Source organism: Rattus rattus, chromosome X (assembly GCF_011064425.1).
Source record: "Rattus rattus isolate New Zealand chromosome X, Rrattus_CSIRO_v1, whole genome shotgun sequence".
Taxonomy (NCBI): domain Eukaryota; kingdom Metazoa; phylum Chordata; class Mammalia; order Rodentia; family Muridae; genus Rattus; species Rattus rattus.
In genome coordinates, this window is record NC_046172.1 from 88,315,872 (window position 1) to 88,326,416 (window position 10,545).

General features: G+C 40.6%; 1 pseudogene; it reads right to left on the minus strand.

Annotated features, from left to right (window-relative positions):
* Nucleotides 1-263: 263 nt before the first annotated feature.
* On the minus strand, nucleotides 264-1,654 carry LOC116888060 (annotated as a pseudogene).
* Between the last annotated feature and the right edge of the window lie 8,891 nt (nucleotides 1,655-10,545).

The following is a 10,545-nucleotide window of genomic DNA, read 5'->3' on the forward strand; positions in this document are numbered from 1 at the left end:
TGAATAAAAGAGGAAATTTAAGGAAAACCTCCAGAATATATGAAGCGATAAATACTGTAGAGAAAAGTTGTGAAAGAAAATGACTGCCCTGTCAAAAATTTGTAAACAATATTTCAGTCCTGAAAGTTAAGGCATAATTTAAAAGAGAATCGATGTATGTTCAGAAAATTGGCTGGAAATGTTGGTGCTCTGAGATTGATCGAATATTGCTAGTACATTAGCACATTATTTTGTAGAGTTTTATCATCTGTTTCACAATTTTGTCATAGTGTGCTAATTAGACACACCCTGAGGACATTAAAAAGACTGCGACAGCCAATGCTGAGACTGTGACAGGCAGCAAGGGTCAGATGCACCATCATAGTGGTCTCCTTTGTTTCACTCAGAGCTGTCTCAAATCTTTTGTTTCCCTTAGAGCCATCTCCCTTCTTGGGGTCGTTAGTCCTTATTTTATGCCAGATTTTCACTAGCGGCTGTCTAGTTCTTTCAAATGAGGTCATGACAATATATGATATACCTTATTCCAAAGAGAGTTCCAACAAGATGCGTCTCCAAAATAAAAACTTATCAAATCCCTGAATCCTCCCTGCTGTATTCAAGACAATGATTTCTTTTAAGGCATTGCCTGCCATGAATCAAAAACGCGGAGGAAGATGATAAGGAGCCTCCGGTCTGGAATCGTGGTGCAGATTGCAGCAAGAATTGCCATGACTGCTCCCAAGCACCAAGGGAAGGTCCTGATTTTAATGTGGCAACTTTACACACATAACTGACAAAATTGAAAATAACAACTGAAGACATGAACATGGGTACAACTTGTTCTTGACCCAGAATGTTCTCGATGCTGGATGAGAAGCTGCACAAAACAGACATATTTTGCCATGAGGAATAAGGAGAAATTGTGGACAGAAACATTGGAGACCAAAGGACTTCTGTCGCTGGGTTGTGTGTACAGAATGTGTGCATGGTCAGATGCAGGGAATGCAGGGTGTCCATAAGCAGAATAAGAGAGAAGTGGTGACTAGGATTCCTGTCACCCGCTTCTGGTGACCACCTAGGCTATTACACCACTTGTGAATCTCCTTTCTGATGTCTATTTTCTTTTGTGGGCTTTCGCTGTCCAACCATGAACTTTTCTGTCATCAACATTACCCTGTACCCTGGATTTCCGTGACTCAAATTGCTAAATATAGCTCATTCAAATGCACAGCCTGTGGCCTCTATAGTGGAATTAAAGCCTTCTGTTGAGTTGATATAATCTAGACGTAAGGATTAAAAAAAAAAAACAAAAAAAAAAACCTGTTTTCCTTCAGAGGCTGGATCAAGGTACTTCTCTTGTATGCTTCTTCACTTGACCCTGCGTCTCTGTTTTTGTCTATGTCCTTCCATCATTCCTCCTCCTCCTTCCTAATTCTCCTTGTTGTCCTCCTCCTCCTTCTATTTCTTAAACTGCTTTTGTATGTTGAGGTTCTGATTTCTTTTGCGACAATGCTTCGCTGTGCCCTGGATGCCTTAGAACTAATAGTTTTATGATGGTGAGATTACAATTGTGAGACACATGTTTGCTTTGAATTAATTAGAATTTTGAAGTTTCGATCTACTGTGGTACCCGCACTGCCTCCTGACCCTGTTTCTCCTCAGAAGACCCCGCCATGCTGCTGTCTGCACACCTACTGTCTTAATGTCGCTAGTAAATCTCTTATAAAAGAACAATCTAACTCAACTTGGTCCTAGTGAGAAATGGCACACCAGAAAACTTTCAGTTTCTATTTTTTGCTGGACTTTTACAAGCTTTTCGGCCATCTTCACAGAAATTCTCTATTGGATATGAACTTTTCAAAATTTGCTCCTAGCCATGGACTTAGTATTTTACTTTTTACCCATGCATTTAGCACAGTGGGCATTTTCTGATTTTAAGTATTTCACACTTTCCAGTTCTCCAGTTATGGCATTTATTTAGTGTCTTGTCTGTGAAATGTTCACCTTATCCCCCCTGCCCCAGCTCCCCACAGTGACAGAGATTTTGTTCTGTGCATTCTGTTAGATAGTGTTTAGTCTTATTTTATATCTTTGCACATGATACAACATAGGACCTAAATCTTATTTGTGTTTAAAGATATTTATTTATTTTATGCGTCTATCTGCATGTGTAGCACCATTTCACACGTAGGCATCCGATCTGCCTATGGTGGTTGTGAGCCGTCATGTAGTTGCAGAGAATGGAACTCAGGACCTGTGGAAGAGCAGTTGGGACTCTTAAACATTGAACCATCCACTCCTGGGCCTTGGGAATTGAACTCAGTCTTCAGCCTGGTTACATGTTTGTCTACCCACTGATGATCTTGCCAGCCCGGTTTTCCCGCTTGGACAGGAGATGCGTTGAATACTTAGTTCATTTCATTTTTACTGCTATAGGTATATGTATCACTCAGGGTCCTCAAGAGTCACAGGACAGAGTTAATGTGTGTGTGTGTATGAATACATACATACATACATACATACATGCATGATACATACATGCGTACATATAGAGTAATTTATTGGAATGCCTTACAGGCTAGAACAATAATCCAGCAATGACAGCTGAATGGGAAGTTCTGGATCTATTATTTGTAGTCATTCATCTGGTCTTCTGTGTAAGCTAGAACTTGAAAATGTACACCAATAGAAACACTGGCAAAGGAATCACAAGGGCACAATCATAATAGAATAATGGTAATAATAATAATAATAATGATAATAATGATAATAATAATAATAATAGTAATAACCATGAACCTTTCCTTCTTGCACTGTCCTTGTATAGGATTCCAGTAGAAGGTATGGCAAAGACTACAGGTGTGCATCGGGATGGGAGTTAAAGGCAGGTGTGGATCTGGAATGAGTGCGTGTGTCCTCTCTCCTCAAGATCTGGATCAAACCTTGTGTCTTCCAGCGTCAGGATCTGGGTCACCGATGTTCCCCATATTTCTTGATTGCAGTTCTATTCAAGTTAACAATGGAGAGCAACCATCACAGTGTTTCTAAAGTAAACACTTTAACTACTCCAGCTTTAGAGTCTAAAGTGTTTGATTTCATCGTCTTTATCAAATATCATAATTTTGAGATTTAATGCTTGCATTTTAACAGCCTAGTATGGAGTTAGCATGTGTGAATGTTCCAAATGAATCTGGAAAGTAGGTAGGTTGTCTTGTATCAGGTTTAGTAAATCCGTAAAGCTTTATATAGTAAGATCTACCCTAGACTCTAAGTTTCGAAGACATTATCACATAATACTATGATTTAATTTTCCAGGATTATTTTGCATCCAAAGCAGTATGTTACAATCTCTTATTATTCCTGGTATTTTCCTTAACTCTTGTTTCAGTCGGGTGTGTTCAGTAAGGGTCACTTTTGTAATTCACTGATTGCTTGGGTTCCTGGTGCTATGGAATGGCATGAGATCTTCCCAAATGCCTGGCAAGTGCGTAGTGGTTAACACTGAGCTTCATCACCAGGCAATAGCATTAATAAAGGAGTATTATTAATATGAGTAGGTATTATTCATGAATGCGGAAAGTTGAGATGACCTCAAGTAAATGTATGTGAAAAGCAATAATGATATGGTTTAAATGTGTCAAGGGACTGAGAGGGAGGCCAGATAGAAAAGCAGTTGCTGCTTGCACAGGACCACAGTTTGGTTACTGCACCACAGTGGGTGGCTCACAACTGTATGTAGTTCCACTTCCACAGTCACTGAATGGCCTCTTCTAAACGCTGAAGGCCCTAGGACACTTCATGTTCACAGACATGCACACAGACAAATCAAGATGCCTATTTTCAAAGGTTCAATGGTAAAAATTTTTATACTAAAAAATTCATATATCAGTATAAATTTTAAGATATTGCGATGTGGGTTATCACGAATTTAATAGGCATTTACTTAAAGTGTCCCCTCACTTCCCACATGAATGCTTGTAATTAATTGACCATCATTACGCATCATCACATTTCAGCACGCCTGTACTTTCCATTGCTTCCTCTCCTTAGGTTGTGCCTCTGTATTACTGCTTAACCTTTGTGAACCGGATCAGGGCGACAGATACAATGGATAATCACATTAGTCGTTGTGAGGAGAAATGTGCGGAAGTGTGCAATGAGTGAGCTTTATGCATGTGTCTCACACATAAACCAGCACCAAAAGAGGGTATGGACGTGTACAAAAGATAAGGCATGTGTGCACACTTCTAGCCCATCAGTCAGTTGTGAAGCCATGGAAAGTATGATGTCTGCAAATATGTGTGATGGAAAGTTTTACATGGTTTGTGAGGTGCATCCCTGTATCCTTTTTTGGGAGACACAAAAATATCTATCTCCTTTTTCTTATGTTTGGCACTCAATTCAAGAGGCCTCGGTTCCCAAATGTAGTCATTTAGTGTGGTCCACAGGGATTCCTTTCCCTGTGTTGGCATCATCATTTGCTGAGGCAAGACAGTTACATTTCAATAGTTAGGGGCCTGGGATTTAGAGTCACGGAAGTGCATTGAAAACTTTTGACATTTAGTTCTGGCCACATGCACGATCTCTACTAAAAGCTTATTCCCCAGATATATTAAATGTGTGTGTGTGTGTCATTCTCATACTAAATATATCTGCAAGAACAATAAAGGAAAAGGGACAAAGGCATGGAATTACAGAGATTTTAAAAAAATAAATGGCTGACTGATCCATTAGAAATGAATTTTGAATTTCCTTGTCCTTCACAAGGTCCAAAATTAATACAGCTCATTCAAACATCAGAATTAAATCACATATAAAATGTTCATCGCTAGAAACATAAAATTAGAAATATGTAAACATGTATATTGATGCTTATGTATGTTGGTGCATAAATAAGGTTTTTAAAAAAAAGAGAGTTCATAAAACCCACACTATGGTCTGCAGGGGTGGGCCACATGGCATCTTTTCATTTTCTTAATCAGCAGAACACCCCAATCAGACTAGCTGAGTTTGTACAATATCAGCAGCAGCCACCCTCTTTTGATCGTCTGTTCACAGAACTCTGTTCAAAATCCCAGCATCTGCCCCTCAGGTTATAGTGACACCCCAGTATCCCAAAATCAAAACTTTATAAGCTTAATTTGTCAATCAGATTCACATGAGTAAAATTCTTTACCCCGGCAAATCCTCCACACAAGAAATAGTTAACCAATTAATATCGATATTGACTGCCCACCCATAGGGACAAATGTCCCATAAAACCCATCATAACTACCTCGTGGCCCTTTTTAAGGTCACACAGATCTAGGGTTGTCCTTCCCTGCATCCATCTTGGTAATCATCTTCTCCACTCCACTCTGTCGTTCCCTTCTGTCCAAACCCTCTGGCTTTACCAAATCACAGGCCTTGCCTTATCTTTGTGCCTTCCTTCACCTGCATGTAGACAATAATCCAATGCACCCTTTCTGTCTAATTAAAAGTCCTCTCAAAGAACATCCTCGCTATCTCTGTAATCATCACTGAACACCACCATCATTCTTGATTTTAAAATCAGCTAAGAAAGCCCCTCATGTCCCATATTCTTTCTTCCACTTCTTCCATAAGGAGCTGTGTTGTCCCTCTTAGTCCATCATCACAGGGGAATCTTGCTTTTCTGTGGGTGGGGAGAACTGGTTCTAACAATGCCAAGTAGGCTTGGTTTCTGTTACTTAGATCTTGTGCTTGTCAGCTCACCATCAGGCTTTCTGGTGTCATTAGGACTTGGCTGCTTGGACTGGAGCTTGTCTCTGATGTGAGCCTGTGAACCTGTGGATCTTAGATGTCAGCACTTTGTGAGACACCAGCTCTTCCAGGGTGGGATTGAGTTGTACAAGTCGTGACATGGGCTGCCCCACAGATGGAACCAGAAAGATCTCCCCCTGGCTGCCTGTGGTTCCTGTGTCCCAGTCCTAAAAGAACATACATGATAAGTACTACCGATAAGGCAAAATAGGAAAAAATCCTCAGAATACCTAACGTATATAACGTGTAGACCATATGAAGCTCAAGAAGACGGAAGACCAAAAGTGTGGATGCTTCAGTCATACTTAGAAAGGGGAACAAAAATTAATCGGGAGGCCCTGTGGGAGGGACTTGGGAAGAAAAGCAGGAGGGGCGAGGAAAAAAAGGAGGATCAGGTTGAAAGGAGACTGGAGATATATAGAGGGTTTAGGAAATTGAACAGAAGTGTGTAGAATGGGACAGGGGGATCTGGGACAGCCACCATAAAGTCACACGCGGCAGGAGAGCAAAGAGATCTCCCAGGACCCAAAAGGGGATGATGACATTAGCTGAAATACTAAACAACCTGCAGAGACCATTTCCATAGGTTAGGCAAGGCTCTGGCTGAGGGATGAGTCCACCCACCCATCTCAAAATTAACCCAGAATTGTTCGCTCCAAAGGAAATACAGGTACAAAGAGTGGAGCAGAGATCGAAGGGAAGGCTATTCCAGAGACTGCCCCACCCAATCCATTCGGCAAGGCACCAAACCCAGACACTATAGCTATGCCAAAAAAAAAAATGCTTTCGACAAGATCCTGATATAGCTTTTTCAAGAAGATCTGTTGAGCCTTTATTGATACAGATGGAGGATGTTTGGGAAACAACCATCGACTGAGCACAGGGTCTCCAATGGAGGAGTTAGGAGAAAGGACCGGTTGGAGCTGAAGGGTTTTCAATGGGCTAGGAAGAACAAAAAAATGTCAACCACCCAGAACCCCAAAGCCCAGGGACTAATCCGCAAACAGAGTACACATGGAATGACCCAGGCTCCAGCCATTATTATTATGTAACAGAGGATGGCCTTATCTGGCATCAGTGAGAGGAGAGGCTGTTGGCCCTGAGGAGGCTTGATGCCCCAGCATAGTGGAATTCCAGGGACAGTAAGAGAGGAGTGGGGAGTTCCCCAATCAGAAGCAAGAATACATAAGTTAGGGGGTTTCCAGGAGGTGAAACCTGTAGGGAAATAATATTTGAAAATGTAAATAAATAAAAACTAATAAAAATTTTAAAAAAGTATTAGAAAATCTAGTCCAGTTAGAATGGAAATACACGCTATATACAGTATAATATACAGCAGCAGAAAGAAGAGATACCTTTGCCTCTAAAGAACTTTTGAGGAGAGTTATATCATCCTCTGACCCACACACTTGTACTAGGGCACTGCATGCATGTATTCACAGCACACACCACACAAGCACACACACTCACTCAGGCACATGCCCATGTGTACGAAAGTCAGTAAAGCACATTGCACATCTTGTACATTTAAATATGTGTCTGTGTGGCATGTAAGCTTGCAAAATGTGGGAAGGGTCTGTGATAAAGAGAGACAGAGAAAGCTTGCATACCTCCATTTGACTGACTGATAGACAGGTTTCGCCATCCCTGAACCTCGTGTGCTCCCCACTGTCTCTTCCAGTATGCTGCCTTCCCTATTACTATGTTCTCCTACGGTAACATGAGAGAAATCTGTGGACTCCCATCCACACCAGCCCAGACCATAACAAGAGTCACGTGTGAGTCAGTCCTGACAGCATGTTATACAGAGCGAAGTGGGACAGGATAGGTAAGCTGCCCTTCCTCTTCCCCTTTCCTTCTGTGGAGCTGTGGTGCCATGGGATGAAGCATCTCTGATAATATCAGACACATTACTGTTCCAGATTTCCTATGTGAGACAGTGACTTTATCACACAGATAAATGATGGATGTGCTGTAAAGGATCAAGGTGAATCAACTTATATAGGGTGAGGTGTGTGACACATTTACAAGACACACACACACACACACACACACCTGATAGAGGATGTTCGTGTATATATCTTCTATAATACCGACTGTGTAGATTGTGGTCACTCCATGGAGCAAATTATATGACATGGAAAGCCAGTTCCTAGAGCTCTGTGTGTACGCATGTGTGCCTTCATATTTAGACTCATACAAGCTTCTGTCGCCCCTCATGTCTATTCTTTATTTCAGCTCAGACCAGGATTGGGTTCAACTTCAGATTCAGCCTGGTGTTCTCCCCTCCATCTGGCCAGACACGCCAGATGCAGTTCTCATTGTTGTTATGGAAGCAAATTCTATATTCTAAATATTCATGGTAAGTCTATGTTTAGAGTAAACATCCCAAGTGATTGACTTCCTATGTTTGTAGGAGTTTCCCAGGTGTCCTAGTAAAGTTCCCTTTATGAATGACCGCAAAGTTAGTGTTCCAACAACTCATTTACCCTCTGCTTATGAAAAATGTGCAGGGCCAAAATGTATATGTTAGGGTGATTTGTATAGAATATAGTATTCATGCTTGGGTTTTGTTCTGTCGCTTTTAGTTGCTTTTTGAAACATTCAACCCCTCCAGAAGGGGCTATGGTAGGGCTACCCTTATCCCTCTCCCTGTCAGACAACATCATTCTCTGTCCATCATTTGCATTGTGCTGTATTATGCTCCCCCTGTGACTGCAGAGCAACCTCTATGTGTGTGTGTGTGTGTGTGTGTGTGTGTGTGTGTGTGTGTGTGTGTGTACTGTTGTTTTACAATTATTCTTTCACGGCAAAACTAGAATCATTCTGTTCAGGACAGTTTATACTTTTGTTTTTTTATATGTGTTCACCTGTGTGTGCATGTGCACATAGCCTTTTGAGAGTGTGTGTGTGTTCTGTTTGTGTGTGTGTGTGTGTAGCATGTGTTTTGTGTGTGTAATGCACCTGCATATTAATGGGGGAGAGAAAATGTGGGGCACACACATGTGCCTAAGTGCACAAATGCATTTTTATAAATGTTTATTTGCACTGTGTGAGCCTGTGCATGTTCATGTGTGTGTGTGTTAGTGTGTGTGTGTGTGTTTTGTCTGTGTTTCATTTGGTGTAGATGCTGGACATTCTGTTGAAGGCCACAAGTATTCATTAGGAGACTTAATCCTATCACTTTTCTGATTTATTCATTTGAGGTAAAACATCTCTCACAAACCTGAAAATTGATCTGGAGACAAAATGGTCCCACCCAGTCACCATCTCCAACACATTTGCTGGCTTATAATGTGCGCCTCTCTAGCCAGCATTTTGATTTGAGTACTTTGTGGAACGGATAGTCCAAATACATGTGAACTGTTTAGAAAATTAGTTAGGTGCAGCCTTTCATGATCGTGAGCAAAGTGATGCTCATGTCAGAACGAGTATTTGGTATAGTATATGCAGACAGATTAATTGTCAATAGGGCCACAAATGGCTATATTCTCAAGACCATCCAGGTGTTATCAGTAAAAGTCCCATTTAAAGAATGGATTCATTTAGTTACTCAATTATATGATAAAAGGAGTTCCATATATTGTAGTAGGAGGGCCAGGGATCAACATATGCATCTATGTGATACCTATATTTATATATGTTTTCATAGTGATATATATATATATATGAAAATGTGTGTTCATCATATGCATTGCAATAGAAAGTTTAAATCACACTTCTATATATTATTATTTTGATAGGGTCTTACCTGTAGCCCTAAGTGTTTCTAGAAACCTATTAGCAGACTGACCTCAAACTTTGCAATAGTTCAGTCTCTCTCCCCAAGTCCTGATTGTGAGTTTCCTCAATCACACTTATCTTGAAATCACCCTTGTAGGCAATGCCCCTCACGTCACTGTTGCAAGTATGCATTGTCAATATCATATTATTATTTAACACGATTTTGGAACTTTAGTATGTGTGCATTTGTATGCATTATTTTATTTGTAGTCCGCATTTTTACCACCTCATATCTCTGTATTAGGAACTAAGACTTTTCCTAGTCAAGACACTACGTTTACTAAGAAGGTAATACCGGAGATAGCAACACGGCACAGGCAGCAGTCAACCTTATGTCAAAGGCCTGGGTGTAATAACTAAAACCATAAGAGGGAAGTAGAGTCTGACTCCTAAAGTTGTCAAATTTGTCCCATCTGACCTAGTAAATGTGCTCTGGGCATATGCACACCTGCCATTACAAAGTACATAAATAGATAGATAGATAAATAGATAGATGATTAAATGAATAAATGAATAGATGGAACAATCAATCAATCAGTAAATGCAGTAACTGCTCTAAGAGTTAATATTTGGATGGGAATGAATGTTGACGGTAGAGACACCACTTGGCAGATATTTGGAAGGTCTGGGGTCTGATATCCCCCACACAAAAAGAAGTCAATTAAAAAACCAACTGCAAACGATGAGTGCTGCACTATATAATACTTCAAAACAAACGGCCAATAAAGTAGATTTCCACCTGCTGTGTCTGGGGAAATTTCTCCAGTGTCAAACGCATAGGTTTGCATGGCTTTAGAACCTAGTTCTTTCTCAAGACCCAAAAAATTAGTACAGTGATATTCACAGCCCAGTAGAAGATTTTCTGCAACTATGGGTATTAATTATGAACATACAAACACAGGGACAGAACTGAACCCAAATGACCATATATATGGATCATATTAAAATGTATGTGGGGTACCTGGTACGATGGTGCCTGGCACTGCATCTGATGGCCTACAA